This window comes from Bubalus bubalis, chromosome 6, assembly GCF_019923935.1.
Source record: "Bubalus bubalis isolate 160015118507 breed Murrah chromosome 6, NDDB_SH_1, whole genome shotgun sequence".
Lineage (NCBI taxonomy): Eukaryota > Metazoa > Chordata > Mammalia > Artiodactyla > Bovidae > Bubalus > Bubalus bubalis.
The window spans coordinates 62068119-62087504 of NC_059162.1; positions in this window are offsets into that span (position 1 = coordinate 62068119).

The following is a 19386-nucleotide window of genomic DNA, read 5'->3' on the forward strand; positions in this document are numbered from 1 at the left end:
GCTAATTCCTCGGCCTCCCCTCAGCAAAGACGAACAGTCATTATAAGCCACTCCAAATTATAGATGGGCGCTCTGTGATACAGACTGTTGTAGACAAGGCCAAGACAATTACCAAATGAAAGAAATATTATTATTTTAAGAAATCTAACATTTTAATACAATGTGAAAAATGATGAGGGAATAATAAATGGAATACATGAAAAGAGCTAATAATAAAAAAGAGCTTGGTGAGAAATCCCGCTGTCATATTTGCATTTACCCTGAAACTAATGCCATGCACATTTCTGAATGCAAATAATTCACGAGAGGAAGCAAAATGAGGATGTTAATAATCATTTTTCCCTTAATGAGAAGCTGTTCTTTGACTGAAAGGTGCTTAAGATGGACTAAGTGAGGCTTAACAAAAGAGTTCCTTTTGGGGGGAATGCATAAATGAAGGCAGTTGAGTCTCATTTTGGGATTTCAAGGCAGAAGCATTAATATTATCATCACAAATATTATTTCTACATTTTTAAATAATAAAAATTCACCCTGTCAATGTAAAATTCCTCCTTGTACTGACTATAGCTGAAAGTGATATTTCTTATGGGCTTTTCAGGTATTAAAAGCATCTTTCGGTATTACTTTTAGTCATGCAGATTTGTGCTTCATAAGAAGAACTAATGTTAGCTGATTGCTTATTATTGGCCAGGTACTGCACTTTAGGTTTGACAAGGGTCATCTCACCTTGGAGCTGATGGAACTCCCAGAGACAGGGGTGAAACTTATCCAAGGACACCAGTGAGTAAGCAGAATTTATTTAAACTCAGGAGACCAAATTGCCCTTTCCATCTTGGAAGCTACCACTGCTTTTGATCTTATGAACAGACCCATGCGGCCTCAGCAACAGCCTGTGAAGAATGACGCATAATGACAACTGCGCACAGGTGAAACCTAGAGATACCGTCTCTTCAAAGTGAGGGTAGAGTCACTTGTGTCCCTCTCTCCCTCGCTCCCTCTTCCTTCCTTAGTAAGCTGCTAAGGGAGAAAAATGCCCAAAACTCAGGAAAAGTTTTAGAAAATCAGTCCCAGTTATCCATCTGTGCCTCAATACACACCTCCCTCAGGGTGATTCCCAATCAATGACTTGACTGCTGATAGTACTTCAATGGCAGAAATTTATATTATTTAAACGCTGCATTTCAACAAACAACAATTTCAACCTCATGTTTTCCTGTTGACTGCATTGCCGCTGTCATTGTGGTATAGTGGCTGATGACATGAGTTTTACAGTTAAAGTATGTTGGGGGACAGTTCTCCATGTGTTTTTGATGTTTCTGCATGTCTTTTGAGGCTTCGCTGAGAGCTCAGTTGGTTAAGAATCTGCCTGCAGTACAGAAGACCCCTGGTTTGATTCCTGCATGGAGAAGATCCCCTAGAGAAGGGATAGGCTACCAACTCCAGTATTCTTGGGCTCTCCTTGTGGCCCAGCTGTTAAAGATTTCCCCTACAATGTGGGAGACCTGGGTTTGATCCCTGGATTGGGAAGATCATGTCTTTTGAGCAATGCACTGACTGACTTTGTTCTTAACTAAATTTCCAAGCGTAATTAAATAGCAAATAACTTTGGGAAACTGATATAGTGTTTCCTTCTACAGGACAAGGCAGCCATACTCACTGCCTATTATAAAAATTTGATTCCTCAGCTCAGGATTCCTCCTCTATAATGCAGCTCCCTGTGTCTGTCAGTAATGGCCCTCTTCTTACCCTGCTGTAGGAACTGAGACTCAGGAAACTGCTGAGGACTACTGTTATCAATATGTGTAATAAAGTCCTTTGTCTCTGACGCAGGAGTCTCAAGTCTTCTAACAGCATCCATGAAACCATGGCAAGTTAATTTGTTAGCTCACCAGGAAGTTAAAGTCTCAGACACTTCATTGTTCTTAATAAGGTCCATATTGGAATCATGGCTTTTTTGTCTATCAGTTATTTGACATTCAGAAAGTTACTGAAAATCTCTAAGCCTCAGTGTACTTGGTTGTCAACTAGGGCCAGGCTTAAGAGTGTAATTGCTATATGATAATATATATTATGCTACATGACATATAATAGATGTATTAGTGACATGTGTCTGTGTTCAGTCGCTCAGTCGCGTCCAGCTCTTGGCAACCTCTTGAACTGTAGCCCACCAGGCTCCTCTGAACATGGGATTTTCCAGGCAAGAATACTGGGGTGGATTGCCATTTCCAGTCGCTCAGTCGTGTCCAGCTCTTGGCAACCTCTTGAACTGTAGCCTACCAGGCTCCTCTGAGAATGAGATTTTCCAGGCAAAAATACTGGGGTGGATTGCCATTTCCTCCACCAGGGGATCTTCCCGACCCAGGAATTGAACCCAGGTCTTCTGAGTCTTCTGCATTGCAGGCAGATTCTTTACAGCTGAGGCATCGGGGAAGCCCCTATTAGCACCATGCTCAGGCACAAAGTATGAAAGAAAGTGTAGTTGCTCATTTGCGTCTGATTCTTTGTGACCCCATCGACTGTAGCCCACCAGGCTCTTCTGTACATAGAATTCTCCAGGAAAGAATACTGAAGTGGGTAGCTATTCCCTTCTCCGGAGGATCTTCCTGACTCAGGGATCAAACCTGGGTCTCCTGGATTGCAGGCAAATGTTTTCTCATCTGAGCCACCAGGGATTTTATACAATGAAGAAATCGCTTAGACTGTGTAACCAAAATTTAGCCCCTTTTCTGTATGGTTTCAAAAGTCCCTCAACTCACCTAGGACTGGATTCTCTCCCCTGTAAAATGAGGCAAGTTGGTGACGTGATCTCTAAGGCTCCTGCTGACTTCAAATTCTGAAACTTTTTTCCAACTTCTGTTCACCATCAGCCTTCTCTCCCCTTAAAAGCAGTTTCTTTCATGAAACTTTCCAGTGGTAATGTATCAAGCACAGGGCCCAACTGGAGTTAGAACCAAGCCTCAGCTCTGTTTCACAAGAGTAAGATTTGGCTGCTGAAGGAGACAGATTTGCTTTACTAAGGCCAGCTAAAGACAAAGCTAGGACTGGTGTTGCTGATTAACCAGAAGAGTCTTATTCATTTTAGTCTTTTCTCTCTAACTTGCATCCAGCTGGCTTTTCTGTTGCAGTTTAAGCAAGAGCAGAGAAATGTAGAGGAAGGCTTGAATATCCAAAATAATGAAGGAGAATTAATCATCGGACTTGTTACCTAAATCTATATGGGATGTGAGCAAGATGATCAGAAACTCTGGTTTTTAAAGCCAGGCCTGCATACAGCAGACTGTGTGACCAGATTAATGCACTGACTTGCCCTAGGTCTTGGTGCCTTCACTGGTACTATGGAGAGACTGGATTAGATGACTCCTGAGGTCCCTTTTGACTGTAATTCTGTGATTAACTATCATCACAAACACTTCTCATTGCCCTAAATAATTTATGTGAATAAATGACTAAATTTATCTTAACTGCAGGCAGAGTAATCAAATTAAAAGTGTCAGGAAGTTTTAGATTGTACATAGCCAGGGGTGTTTAAATGAGAACTACAACTGTCAACTTCGATCTAGAATCTACTTTAATCCCATTGTATGGCCCAGCCAAAGGTATGTCAATTCTGGATGATAATGGACAAGCTTATGTGCCCCTGAGTATTCCACTCTTGACCTGCTCATCCATGTTGCATGGCTTTTCCAACAGTAGCAGTGCCATTGCTCATGTCCACCTAGACATGCCTACATTGTATTTTTGGACCCAAGACACATGGTCATGAGATCACCAAATAACTAACGGCAAGCATGTGGAAAGGCATCAAGGAATACAAAGTAGACCCCGTCAATCATTAAGCCCCCCAAATTATCTCACATCTTTATTCAAGAAAAATCAGAAAAATACACCACTTTGCAATAATCGCAATAGAAAAACCAGGTTTCTCCCCACAGCATATTGTTGATATTTTTAATATCATTTAGCATTTATCATTTAATTGCTAAATTGATAAATATACATTTATCATTTAATGTATATTTAGCAAGATACATACTTTCTAATATCTCTACCATGATTAAGCTGATTTATTCTGCACTAAACAATTTTATCTTAACACCTATCCCTGTTATCCAGCATACAATGCTTTAGAGTTTAGCATACCTGATTTTAAATTCTGACTTTGCTATTTGTTAATTGTGTGACTTTGGGTAAGTTACTTAGCCTCTCAGAGCCTTACTTACCTCATCTGTTCAATTAACATAATAATACTTACCTCACAGAGTGGTTGTTAGAATTTAATGAAGCAGCTTTTTTTTTTAATTGAATGAAAGAGTTTAAATTCTATAGTGCTTTATAACTTTCAAATGTATCACATACATGATTTCATAAAATCCCATAATAATACTTTTTTCCCCTACCACAATACCTCCCCCTTCCCTCTCCCCACTGGTAACCACTAGTTTGTTCTCCATATCTGTGAGTCTGCTTCATTTTTTGCTTCATTCATTAGTTCACTATATGTTTACATTCCACATCTAAACGATATTATGTACATTTTTTTTTTCTTCTATCTGACCTATTTCACTTAACATAATGCCCTCCAAGTCCATCCTTATTGCTGCAAATGGCAAATTTTCATTACATTCTTTTTATGACTAGGTAGTATTCCATTGTGTGTTTGTGTGTGTACACTTGTTGTTTTGTCACTAAATTGCATCTGACTCTTTTGCAACCCCATGGACTATAGCCTTCCAGGATCCTCTGTCTATGGGATTTCCCAGGCAAGAATACTGGAATGGGTTGCCACCAGGAATTGAACTTGTCTCTCTTGCATTGCAGGAGATTCTCTACCCCTGAGCTACTGGGGAAGCCATATATATACATCTTCTCTATCCATTCATTTGTTGATGGGCATTTAGGTTATTTCCATATCTTGGCAATTGTAAATAATGCTGCTGTAAAACATGAATGTATATATCTTTTAAAATTAGTGTTTTTATTTTTTTCAGATATATACCCAGGAGTGGAACTGCTAAGTCATATGGTATGTGGTGTGCTCAGTCATATCCAACTTTTTGCAACCCCATGGATGGTAGCCTACCAGGCTCCTCTGTCCATGAATTCTCCAGGCAAAAACACTGGAGTGGGGGAGCAGTCCTAAGATGGCAGAGGAATAGGATGGGGAGACCACTTTCTCCCCCACAAATTTATCGAAAGAACATTTGAACGCTGAGCAAATTCCACAAAACAACTTCTGAATGCTGGCAGAGGACATCAGGCACCCAGAAAGGCAGCCCGTTGTCTTCAAAAGGAGGTAGGACAAAATATAAAAGATAAAAAGAGAGATAAAAGAGGTAGGGATGGAAATCCATCCCAGGAAGGGAGTCTTAAAAGAGAAGTTTCCAAACACCAGGAAACACTCTCACTGGCGGGTCTGTGGGGAGTTTTGGAATCGCAGGGGGCAACATAACCATGAGGAAAAATAAATAAATAAATAAAACCCACAGATTACATGCCTAACGGCAACTCCCAGCGCTCACATCTGCCACCAGCAAGCAGGGGCTAAACAAGGAGGCACAGACTGCGTTGCTTAGGGTAAGGACCAGGACTGCATGCCCTGAGGGCAATCTGAGGGAGCTAATGTGACATAGCAACCCAACCTGTGGGATAGCCAGAGAGAGAAAAACGAAAAGAGAAAGAGAACTATCCCACAAAAAGCCCTAACCTAAGGCACTGCCAGGCCCGCTCACAGAACAAAGGACTGAGGGAATACCAGAGGAGAGCTAGCATGCTGTGGACTGGCCCATCCCCTGCTGGGAGACAGGGAGACAGGCGAGGGGAAAGCCAGAGCTGGAAAAAGGCAATCCGGGCCCCAGAGAGGCATCCTCTACCAAACTGCAAGCAGGCTTCCAGTTGCTAACCAAGACTTCCTGGGATTCTGGACGGTTGACATCCACCGGGAGGGTCTCAGCCAGAGATGAGCTCCCCAGAAGAGACGCACGGCACACCTGAAACAGGCACACCTGCTGCCACCCAGGAAACTGAGCTGCTGGGACCGGGGAGGTGATAAGACGCACCCCCCCCCCCCCACACCTGGAGAGACTGCACTCACCACGCACCTGGTCGCCTGAGCTTCTCAGACCTGGGAAGGGCACAAAACGCAGGCCCAACAGAGTCTGTGCCTTTGTGGAGTGCCCGAGAACCTGAACCTGAGTGGCTTAGACCTGGGAAATGCACACAACCCAGAGCCCACCTCAGACAGTTCCCTGGCAGAGCAACCTAGAGCCTGAGAAGTGTAGACTGGGAAAGCACATGCACCATGAGCGGGGGCAAACCCAGTGCAGCCGAGACACTGCAAGCACTCCCCACACACGCCAGTGATATTTGTTTGCAGTGTTCCTCCCTCCCCACAACACGACTGAACAAGTGAGCCTAAGTAAGCAACCGCCTTTGCCCCCTTGTGTCAGGGTGGAAATTGGACACTGAAGAGACCAGCAAACAGAAGAAGCTAAAATAAACAGAAGGAATTGCTTTGTAAGTGACAGGTGCAACTGATTAAAACCCTGTAGTTAGCACCAACTACATTGGAAGGGGCCTATATATCTTGAGAAGCATAAGCCGAATGAAGGAACTATCTGAAACTGAACTGACCCCACACTGCCCACAACAGCTCCAGAGAAATTCCTAGATATATTTTTACTATTATCATTTTTTTTTAATTTTTGCATTTTTTTATTTTTAAGTCCTCTATTACTCCTTTAATTTTCATTTTTATAGCCTACTATTACCTTGCAAAAAAAGACTCTATTTTTACAGCAAATTTCATTGTATATATTTTATAGTTTTTGTGACTTTGTGTTTTTTTTTTAATATTGTATTTTTGAAAGTCTAACCTCTACTCTAGATTTTTAATCTTTGCTTTTTGGTATTTGTTATCAATTTTGTACCTTTAAAAACCTAATCTTCAGTATCCGTTTTTACTTGAGAGTGTGATTACTGGCTTAATTGCTCTCCCCACCTTTTGACTCTCTTTTTTCTCCACCAGGTCACCTCTATCCCCTCCGTCCCCCTTCTCTTCTCTACCCAACTCTGTGAATCTCTTTGTGTGTTCTGGGCTGTGGAGAACATTTAAAGAACTGATTACTGGCTGGATCTGTCTCTCTCCTTTTGATTCCCCCTTTTCTCCTCCTGGTCACCTCTGTCTCCTTCCTCCCTCTTATCTTCTCTGTGTAACTTTGTGAACCTCTCTGAAGGGTCCAGACTGTGGAGAGCACATATGGAATTGATTACTGTCTAGCTTGCTCTCTCCCCTTGAGCCCCCTCTTCTTCCCCTGGCCAACTCTATCTCCCTCCTCCTTCTTTTGTTCTCCATGTAACTCTGTGAACCTCTCCAGGTGCCCCTCACTGTGGAGAAGCTTTTCATCATTAACCTAGGTGTTTTATCATTGGTGCTGTACAGATGGAGAAGTCTTGAGGCTACTGTAAGAATAAGACTGAAAACCAGAGGCAGGGGGCTTAAGTCTAAAACCTGAGAACACCAGAGAACTCCTGACTCAGGGAACATTAACTGATAAGAACTCATCCAAAAGCCTCCATACCTACACAGAAACCAAGCACCACCCAAGAGCCAACAAGTTCCAGAGAAAGACATACCACGCAAATTCTCCAGCAACGCAGGAACATAGCCCTGAGCTTCAATATACAGGCTGCCCAAAGTCACAACAAACCCGTCAGTCAGTCAGTCAGTTCAGTCGCTCAGTCGTGTCCAACTCTTTGTGACCTCATGAATCGCAGCACGCCAGGCCTCCCTGTCCATCACCAACTCCCGGAGTTCACTCAGACTCACGTCCATCGAGTCAGTGATGCCATCCAGCCATCTCATCCTCTGTCGTCCCCTTCTCCTCCTGCCCCCAATCCCTCCCAGGGTCAGAGTCTTTTCCAATGAGTCAACACTTCTCATGAGGTGGCCAAAGTAATGGAGTTTCAGCTTTAGCATCATTCCTTCCAAAGAAATCCAGGGCTGATCTCCTTCAGAATGGACTGGTTGGATCTCCTTGCAGTCCAAGGGACTCTCAAGAGTCTTCTCCAACACCCATAGACATCTCAAAATTCACTGCTGGACACTTCATTGCATTCCAGAGAGAAGAAATCCAGCTCCACCCACCAGAACACCAACACAAGCTTCCCTAACCAGGAAACCTTGACAAGCTACCTGTCCAACCCCACCCACAGCGAGGAACCTACATAATATAGAAGAACCACAAACTGCCAGAATACAGAAAGGCCACCCCAAACACCAATCTAAACAAGAGGAAAAGGCAGAGAAATACTCAGCAGGTAAAGGAACATGATGAATGCCCACCAAACCAAACAAAAGAGGAGGAGATAGGGAGTCTACCTGAAAAAGAATTCAGAATAATGATAGTAAAAATGATCCAAAATCTTGAAAACAAAATGGAATTAAATAGCCTGCAGACAAGGATTGAGAAGATGCAAGAAATGTTTAACAAGGACCTAGAAAAAATAAAAAAGAGTCAATCAATAATGAATAATGCAATAAATGAGATCAAAAACACTCTGGAGGGAACCAACAGTAGAATAAGGGAAGCAGAAGATAGGATTAGTGAGGAAGAAGATAGAATGGTAGAAATAAATGAAGCAGAGAGGAAAAAAGAATTAAAAGAAATGAGGACAACCTCAGAGACCTGTTGGACAATGTTAAATGCCCCAACATTCGAATCATAGGAGTCCCAGAAGAAGACAAAAAGGCCATGAGAAAATACTTGAGGAGATAATAGTTGAAAACTTCCCTAAAATGGGGAAGGAAACAGTCACCCAAGTCCAAGAAACACAGAGAGTCCCAAACAGTATAAACCCAAGGCAAAACACCCCAAGACACATATTAATCAAATTAACAAAGTTCAAACACAAAGAACAATTATTAAAAGCAGGAAGGGAAAAACAACAAATAACACACAAGCAGATTCCCATAAGGATAATAGCTGATCTTTCAATAGAAACTCTTCAGACCAGAAGGGAATGGCAGGACATACTTAAAGTGATGAAAGAGAAAAACCTACAACCCAGATTACTGTACCCAGCAAGGATCTCATTCAAATATGAAGGAGAAATCTAAAGCTTAACAGACAAGCAAAAGCTGAGAGAATTCAGCACCACCAAACCAGCTCTCCAACAAATGCTAAAGGCTCTTCTCTAGACAGGAAACACAGAAAGAGTGTATAAACTTGAACCCAAAACAACAAAGTAAATAGCAACAGTATCATTTATCAATAATTACCTTAAATGTAAATGGGTTGAATGCCCCCAACCAAAAGACAAAGACTAGCTGAATGGATACAAAAATAAGACCCCTATATATGTTGTCTACAAGAAACCCATCTCAAAACAAGGAACACATACATGCAGACTGAAAGTGGAAGGCTGGAAAAAGGTATTCCACATGAATAGAGACCAAAAGAAAGCAGGAGTAGCAATACTCGTATCAGATAAAATAGACTTTAAAATAAAGGCTGTGAAGAGAGACAAAGAAGGACACTGCATAATGATCAAAGGATCAATCCAAGAAGAAGATATAACGATTATAAATATATATGCACCCAACATAGGAGCACCGCAATATGTAAGGCAAATGCTAACAAGTATGAAAGGGGAAATAAAAAATAACACAATAATAGTGGGAGATTTTAATACCCCACTCACACCTATGGATAGATCAACTAAACAGAATATTAACAAGGAAACACAAACTTTAAATGATACAATGGACCAGTTAGACCTAATCGATATCTATAGGACATTTCACCCCAAAACAATCAATTTCACCTTTTTCTCAAGTGCACATGGAACCTTCTCCAGGATAGATCACATTCTGGGCCATAAATCTAGCCTTGGTAAATTCAAAAAAATAGAAATCATTCCAAGCATATTTTCTGACCACAATGCAGTAAGATTAGATGTCAATTACAGGAGAAAAACTATTAAAAATTCCAACATATGGATGCTGAACAACACGCTGCTGAATAACTAAGAAATTACAGAAGAAATCAAAAAAGAAATAAAAATATACATAGAAATGAATGAAAATGAAAACACAACAACCCAAAACCTATGGGACACTGTAAAAGTAATGCTAAGGGGAAGGTTTATAGCAATACAGGCTTACCTCAAGAAACAAGAAAAAGTCCAATAAACAACCTAACTCTACACCTAAAGCAACTAGAAAAGGAACAAATGAAGAACCCCAGGGTTAGTAGAAAGAAAGAAATCTTAAAAATTAGGGCAGAAATAAATGCAAAGGAAACAAAAGAGACCATAGCAAAAATCAACAAAGTTAAAAACTGGTTCTTTGAGAAGATAAATAAAATTGACAAACCATTAGCCAGCCTCATCAAGAAAAAAAGAGAAAAGAATCAAATCAACAAAATTGGAAATGAAAATGCAGAAATCACAACAGACAACACAGAAATACAAAGGATCATAAGAGACTACTATCAGCAACTATATGCCAATAAAATGGACAACTTGGAAGAAATGGAAGAATTCTTAGAAAGGTATAACTTTCCAAAACAGAACCAGGAAGAAATAGAAAACCTTAACAGACCCATCACAAGCATGAAAATCGAACCTGTACACAGAAATCTTTCAGCAAACAAAAGCGCAGGACCAGACGGCTTCGCAGATGAATTCTACCAAAAATTTAGAGAAGAACTAACACCTATCCTACTCAAACTCTTCCAGAAAATTGAAGAGGAAGATAAACTTCCAAACTCATTCTATGAGGCCACAATCATCCTAATACCAAAACCAGACAAAGATGCCAAAAAAGGAAAACTACAGGCCTATATCACTGATGAACATAGATGCAAAAATCCTTAACAAAATTCTAGCAAACAGAATCCAACAACATATTAAAAATATCATACTTCATGACCAAGTGGGCTTTATCCCAGGGATGCAAGGATTCTTCAATATCCGCAAATCAATCAAGGTAATGTACCACATTAACTAATTGAAAGATAAAAACCATATGATTATCTTAATAGATGCTGAGAAAGCCTTTGACAAAATTCAACATCCATTTATGATAAAAACTCTCCAGAAAGCAGGAATAGAAGGAACATACCTCAACATAATAAAAGCTATATATGACAAACCCACAGCAAACATTATCCTCAATGGTGAAAAATTGAAAACATTTCCCCTAAAGTCAGGAACAAGACAAGGGTGCCTCCTCTCACCACTACTATTCAACATGGTTTTGGAAGTTTTAGCCACAGCAATCAGAGCAGAAAAAGAAATAAAAGGAATCCATATTGGAAAAGAACAAGTAAAACTCTTACTGTTTGCAGATGACATGATCCTCTACATAGAAAACCCTAAAGACTCCACCAGAAAATTACTAGAGGTAAACAATGAATATAGTAAAGTTGCAGGATATAAATTTAACACAGAGAAGTCCCTTGCATTCCTATATACTAACAATGAGAAAACAGAAAGAGAAATTAAGGAAACAATTCCATTCACCATTGCAATGAAAAGAATAAAATACTTAGAAATATATCTACCTAAAGAAACAAAAGACCTATATATAGAAACCTATAAAACACTAATGAAAGAAATCAAAGAGGACACAAATTGATGGAGAAATATACCATGTTCATGGATTGGAAGAATCAATATAATGAAAATGCGTATACTACCCAAAGCAATCTATAGATTTCATGCAATCCCTATCAAGCTACCAAAGGTATTTTTCCACAGAACTACAAATAATTTCAAAATTTGTATGGAAATACAAAAAACCTCGAATAGCCAAAGCAATCTTGAGAAAGAAGAATGGAACTGGAGGAATCAACCTGCCTGATTTCAGGCTATACTACAAAGCTACAGTCATCAAGACAGGATGGTACTGGCACAAAGACAAAAATATAGATCAATGGAACAAAATAGAAGCCCAGATATAAATCCATGCACCTATGGATACTTTATCTTTGACAAAGAAGGCAAGAATATACAATGGATTAAAGACAATCTCTTTAACAAGTGGTGCTGGGAAAACTGGTCAACCACTTGTAAAAGAATGAAACTAGAATACTTTCTAACACCATATACAATAATAAACTCAAAATGGATTAAAGATCTAAATGTAAGACCAGAAACTATAAAACTCCTAGAGGAAAACATAGGCAAAACTCTCTCCAACATAAATCACAGCAGGATCCTCTATGACCCACCTCCCAGAATATTGGAAATAAAAACAAAAAAAAACAAATGTGACCTAATTAAACTTAAAAGCTTCTGCACATCAAAGGAAACTATTAGCAAGGTGAAAAGGCAGGCTTCAGAATGGGAGAAAATAATAGTAAACAAAGCCAATGACAAAGAATAAATCTCAAAAATATACAAGCAGCTCCTGCAGCTCAATTCCAGAAAAATAAATGACCCAATCAAAAATGGGCCAAAGAACTAAACAGACATTTCTCCAAAGAAGACAAACAGATGGATAACAAACACATGAAAAGATGCTCAACATCACTCATTATCAGAGAAATGCAAATCAAAACCACTATGAGGTACCATTTCACGCCAGTCAGAATGGCTGCGATCCAAAAGTCTACAAGCAATAAATGCTGGAGAGGGTGTGGAGAAAAGGGAACCCTCTTACACTGTTGGTGGGAATGCAAACTAGTACAGCCACTATGGAGAACAGTGTGGAGATTCCTTAAAAAACCAGAAATAGGACTACCATATGACCTGGCAATCCCACCCCTGGGCATACACGCCAAGGAAACCAGTATTGAAAGAGACACGTGTACCCCAGTGTTCATCACAGCACTGTTTACAATAACCGGGACATGGAAGCAACCTAGATGTCCATCAGCAGACAAATGGATAAGAGAGCTGTGGTACATATACACAATGGAATATTACTCAGCCATTAAAAAGAATACATTTGAATTAGTTCTAATGAGGTGGATGAAACTGCAGCCTATTATACAGAGTGAAGTAAGTCCGAAAGAAAAACACCAATACAGTATAATAACGCATATATATGGAATTTTTTTGTTGTTTTTTTTTTCATTTTATTTTATTTTTAAACTTTACATAACTGTATTAGTTTTGCAAAATATCAAAATGAATCCACCTCAGGTATACATGTGTTCCCCATCCTGAACCCTCCTCCCTCCTCCCTCCGCATTCCATCCCTCTGGGTCGTCCCAGCGCACCAGCCCCAAGCATCCAGTATCGTGCATTGAACCTGGACTGGCAACTCGTTTCATACATGATATTTTACATGTTTCAATGCCATTCTCCCAAATCTTCCCACCCTCTCCCTCTCTCACAGAGTCCATAAGACTGTTCTATACATCAGTGTCTCTTTTGCTGTCTTGTACACAGGGTTATTGTTACCATCTTTCTAAATTCCATATATATGCGTTAGTATACTGTATTGGTGTTTTTCTTTCTGGCTTACTTCACTCTGTATAATAGGCTCCAGTTTCATCCACCTCATTAGAACTGATTCAAATGTATTCTTTTTAATGGCTGAATAATACTCCATTGTGTATATGTACCACAGCTTTCTTATCCATTCATCTGCTGATGGACATCTAGGTTGCTTCCATGTCCTGGCTATTATAAACAGTGCTGCGATGAACATTGGGGTACAACATGTCTCTTTCCCTTCTGGTTTCCTCAGTGTGTATGCCCAGCAGTGGGATTGCTGGATCATAAGGCAGTTCTATTTCCAGTTTTTTAAGGAATCTCCACACTGTTCTCCATAGTGGCTGTACTAGTTTGCATTCCCACCAACAGTGCAAGAGGGTTCCCTTTTCTCCACACCCTCTCCAGCATTTATTGCTTGTAGACTTTGGATCGCAGCCATTCTGACTGGTGTGCAATGGTACCTCATAGTGGTTTTGATTTGCATTTCTCTGATAATGAGTGATGTTGAGCATCTTTTCATGTGTTTGTTAGCCATCTGGATGTCTTCTTTGGAGAAATGTCTATTTAGTTCTTTGGCCCATTTTTGATTGGGTCATTTATTTTTCTGGAGTTGAGCTGCAGGAGTTGCTTGTATATTCTCGAGATTAGTTGTTTGTCAGTTGCTTCATTTGCTATTATCTTCTCCCATTCTGAAGGCTGTCTTTTCACCTTGCTAATAGTTTCCTTTGATGTGCAGAAGCTTTTAAGGTTAATTAGGTCCCATTTGTTTATTTTTGCTTTTATTTCCAATATTCTGGGAGGTGGGTCATAGAGGATCCTGCTGTGATGTATGTCAGAGAGTGTTTTGCCTATGTTCTCCTCTAGGAAAGATAGTAATGATAACCCTATATGTGAGACAGAAAAAGAGACACAGATGTATAGAACAGTCTTTTGGACTCTGTGGGAGAAGGCGAGGGTGGGATGATTTGAGAGAATAGCATTGAAACATGTATGTTATCATATGTGAAACAGATCACCAGTCCAGGTTCGAGGTATGAGACAGGGTGCTCAGGGCTGGTGCACTGGGATGACCCAGAGGGATGGGATTGGGAGGGAGGTGGGAGAGGGTTTCAGGATGGGGAACACATGTAAACCCATGGCTGATTCATGTCAAAGTATGGCAAAACCACTACAATATTGTAAAGTAATTAGCCTCCAATTAAAATAAATAAAAAACAATGGAGTGGGTTGCCATTTCCTACTTCAGAGTCATATGGTAGTTCTGTTTTCAGTTCTTTGCAAAACCCCCATACTGTTCTTCATAGTGGCTATACCAATGTACATTCCCACCAAGCAGTGTAGGAGAGTTCCCTTTATGACATAGCCTTTTAAAAATATATTTATTTATTTTTGGCTGCATCAGATCTTAGTTGTGGCACTCAGGATCTTCACTGTGGCATGTAGAATCTTTCCTTGTGGTGCACAGATTTCCCTCCAGTTGTGGGCTCTGTAGTTGTGGTACAGAGCTCTACAGTTTCAGGGTGCAGGCTTAGTTGCATGTGGAATCTTAGTTCCCCAACCAGGGATTGAACCCACATCCCTGCACTGGAAGGCAGATTCTTAACAACTGGACCACCAGGAAAGTCCTCTATGAGACAGCTTTTAAAGTGTCAGGTGCATTGTCTGACATAAAATGAGGTTAAATATATTGTAGTTTGGGTATAGCAGATGATCAGTAAATTTTTATTGAACAATAGTTATGACTTATTGATTGTTTATGGTGTAGTAGGCTCTGATTATTATTTTACATGAAACTATATAATAGAGTTATTATTATGAGCCTCATTTCAAAAAATGAAGGACATGAGAACAGAAAGGTGAAGTGAAATTCTGCCTGAGGACCAGTAGTCAGTAAACAGCTGAGCCAGAATTTAAACTTAGGTATTCTAGCTCCAAAGTGTAAGCTAAAAATAGTGCACAATCTTATATGCAAATAAATGACTTATTTGGTTTCAAATAAAACTAGGGTAAGGAGCCAGAAGACAAGAACAGTTGATTGATGATGTCCTTTACTTTTAAGACAGGCTTCCCTTGTAGCTTAGTCGGTAAAGAATCTGCCTGCAGTGCAGGAGACCCAGGTTCGATCCCTGGGTTAGGAAGATCCCCAGAGAAGGAAATGGCGACCCACTCCAGTATCCTTGCCGGGAAAATCTCATGGACAGAGGCGCCTGGTGGGCTGCAGTCCATGGCGTTGCAAAGAGTTAGGCACGACTGAGAGACTAACAGTTACTTAATTTAAAGACAGGTTTCCATGTCTTTATCTAGAACTAGATGTAGACCTGCATTTATTTAATTTCTATTACCAATTTTCAAAATCCTCAAAAGTAGGATATGGAAGACACATTCTGAGTAATCTATTCCACTAAATAGCATACAACTCTATCTACATATGTGTGACCTCCAATGTTCATAGACAGGAAGAACAATTTAAAAGTTCATTAAACCCCCTTTGGTTTGTATTTCAATTTCGTAAAAACATAGTTAAATATCATGTAAATAGGTTTTTCTCTGTAAAAGTATTAGTTGTACTGGTCCCTGGTGGAAAAGAATGAAATGTAAAATTCTCACAGATGGATAGAACTTAGAGCTTTTCATGAATAACCATTATAGAGGATACTGAAGCAAATCTTTTCAGTAAAAGAAGATATCGTATTTTTAACAGAGTTTGTTAGAAGAATTCATTGTCAAATAATCCTTTGTAGTAATTTGTTGGCCTTCTTCCTATATTTTAAAGCTTTTTCTTTTGTTTTTCTTTAAGATAGAGCAAAATAGGTTATATATCTCCATATTGCAACAAATACATTCTAATGTAATTATTCTACCACTGGAAAAATATTTTCATGCTTTAGGTTAAAGAATAAAAATACAATTTAAGATGCAATGTCATTTATCATTCTCAAAACAGGAAAAAAGAAAGAAAAAAGGAAAATGAGTTTATTGTTCTCACTATTTTATGGAAGAGAAATTTAAGCAAGGTAAAGAAAAGCATTTGACCAAGATCTGAGAAGAAATAAACTCATTAAGATGAGCCTGGCTGATCACTGTCCCATCCAAACCTGCAGAAGAAGCAAATAAAAAAATTGTGGATGATTCAAATAGAAGTTTTGTTTTTGTTTTTCCTCACAGAACAAGTTGAACTAGATGCTCCTGGCTAGCAGGTGGCCTTCTACTTCCAACTTGTGACTCAGCCATCCCTGGTATCTTGTCATGCTGTTTGCAGCAGGCACCAAGGAAAACAGAGTGGAGGTGAGCCTTTTGCTGATTAGTCACTGACATGTCTGACTCTTTATGACTCCATGAAGTGTAGCCTGCCAGGCTCCTCTGTCCATGGGATTTCCCAAGCAAGAATACTGGAGTGGGAAGCCATCAGGGAAGCCCTGTTTAAAGTACTCTGAGCCGTTGTCCTACAATCAGGAAGGTCAACACCTACACCATTCTATTTTAATGAAAACACTTTTTTAAAGATGTGCTAAGGAGATTCCAGCAAGTCCTTGAATGCCCAACAACCCCCACAGTCAGGAAATTCTTCTTGGTTACTAATTTAAATTTGTTATCCTATAGCTTAAACTCAGTTCCTTTTGGATTTTTCTTAGACGTACCAAACAGATATTCTTTTATTCCTAGTATATTACACATTCCCACATTTCTATATTTAGCCTTGTCCTTAGCAATATGAATAATTCCAGAAACTTTTCCCCACAGGTACAATGCCCAAAACTTTTCATTGTATTTATGACTCTCCTTAGAAATCTCTCCAACTTTTCCACATTCCTTGTAAGTTGTCATGGCCCAGAATGAGATCCTCATAATTTAGCCTATTTTTGTAAGTACCTGTTCTATGAGAATACAGCATACAAAGAGTAGAGAGAAAAATGAATCTAATTCCCAAGAAAATGATATTCTATCAACAATAAAATAGAATCTCATCACTATATTTTGTCTTTTTCTTGCCAGTTGCTGCTTTCACATTTGTCACTCCCTTAGTCAGAAGTCTTGGCTCACAACCCAAGTTTCCAGTTACAGAACTGGCAAAGCCTCGTAACTCCCTTCTCAACACATCCTTATCTCAGAAAAGTCAACACATTTCCCCATAAATGTTGGGAATCTTTCACATGTTCACAAGCAAGATACTTAAAATATTTCACATTCTAATAGTGCCTTACAGTTTGCAAAATGCTCTAACATATGTGTTCTCAATGACTCTTTACAACAACCCTGTGAGGTAAATTACACATCTTCATTTGTAGGATGAGGAAGCTCAGAACTAGAGGTTAAGTTGTTTGCCTAACAGCACACAGAAGTAAGTGGCCATTGTGGATCACTAATTCAGAGCATCTGTCTCCAATTCTAGTGCTTTGCAGAATGCCATATAGGGGCACAATTTCTTTCTTTGTGTTTAGATCTATTGCCTAAGAATCCTAACAAAAATAAATAACATAATTCTTTAGAAGGATGTTGTGTACGTTACATCAATAAAAATAAAAATACCTCATTTGGAAGGTATCTCTTATTACTAAAAGAAGGTGCCGAAATATAACTTGTGTTGTAAGACCGATTTTTCATTCAATGATTTCATGAAATATTGGTTTTGACCATGTTTCAATCAGAGTTTGTCTGTATTCTGGGCAGGAAGGGACAATGTGTTTGCCATTTAATACACAGTAGATGCTGAATAAATATGCATCTGAGCAAGGCATTATTATTATTCTTATCTAATTATTTGTGGGGTTTAGCTGGATTCTTCAAAACTCAGCTACACTGCTCACTTGCTGATGAGAAGAAAACACGACACAAACAAATTATCTGCTAGACAAAGATAACAAACTTTTCTAACTCTATGATTTTTTTCTTCATTAAAGTATTTAAGGGCTGTGTGGTGTGTGTTTTCAGAAAAAAAAATCTGTTACATACAAAATGCATTTTATGAGACTTTAAAAATACTTAATATTTAGCCTAAGTTTCCAGGGCAAATAAATTTCACACATATATTTCTGGCTTATTTTATAGAAAAATCAAATTTATTAATTTGGACTTTTCAGGTATTTTTCATCATCCCTCCAGTATTTCCCAATAATACCAATATCACTCATTAATCTCCTATCCAAGTATGAATAATGGTAATTAAAGTAAACAAAATCTCACTTATCCCATGTGTGTATAAGTTTTATTGGCTGCTTACTTGAGTTAGGAAGCATATATAAATTTCAAAGACCCTCCTTACTCTCCATTTTATTTAATAAAATTCTTTCTGGAAAGTTTCTAATATCAACAAAGTTTTATCAATACATATTTTTTTTCCTAAAGTGATAAATGATTCAAAGCTACAGAATTCCCTTTCCAGAGATACATGAGACTTTAAAATCTTTAGCAACTAATAGATTTTAATTTTCTCTTGTGTACCCTGGGCAATGTATATTTTAATTATGTTTATAAGATTTATCTTGGGATTCTTGCTTAGAAATAAGTCTAGAAATAGATATCATATATGTGGTATTCATTTTTAATCTAATTGTATGGCAAGCTTATTAGCCTAAAAGAGAGACATTTAATTTTGCAACATAATTTCACATTTTATTCTGAATTGTTTCATATATTTAGCTTATGTCTTAATTAGAAGTAAGTCAGAAGTAATTGTAGAATATGAGCAAAGTTAGAATTTTTTTCATTGCTTCACACAAAGAAAAATTTGCCAACTATACTTTTATCACATTACTGCTTCTTCTGCCACTTTTCATTTAATTAAAATGCCATAATTTTAAAAACAGCCTAAATGTTTTAAGTAGGGAGTTTATGTCTTTCAAGTGTTAGCATTATTTATTTTCACTAAAATGTATGTTTTATCCTAAAAATGTGTCTAAAACTCAGTTTTATATTAGTAGTGAAAGGATAAAATGAATCACA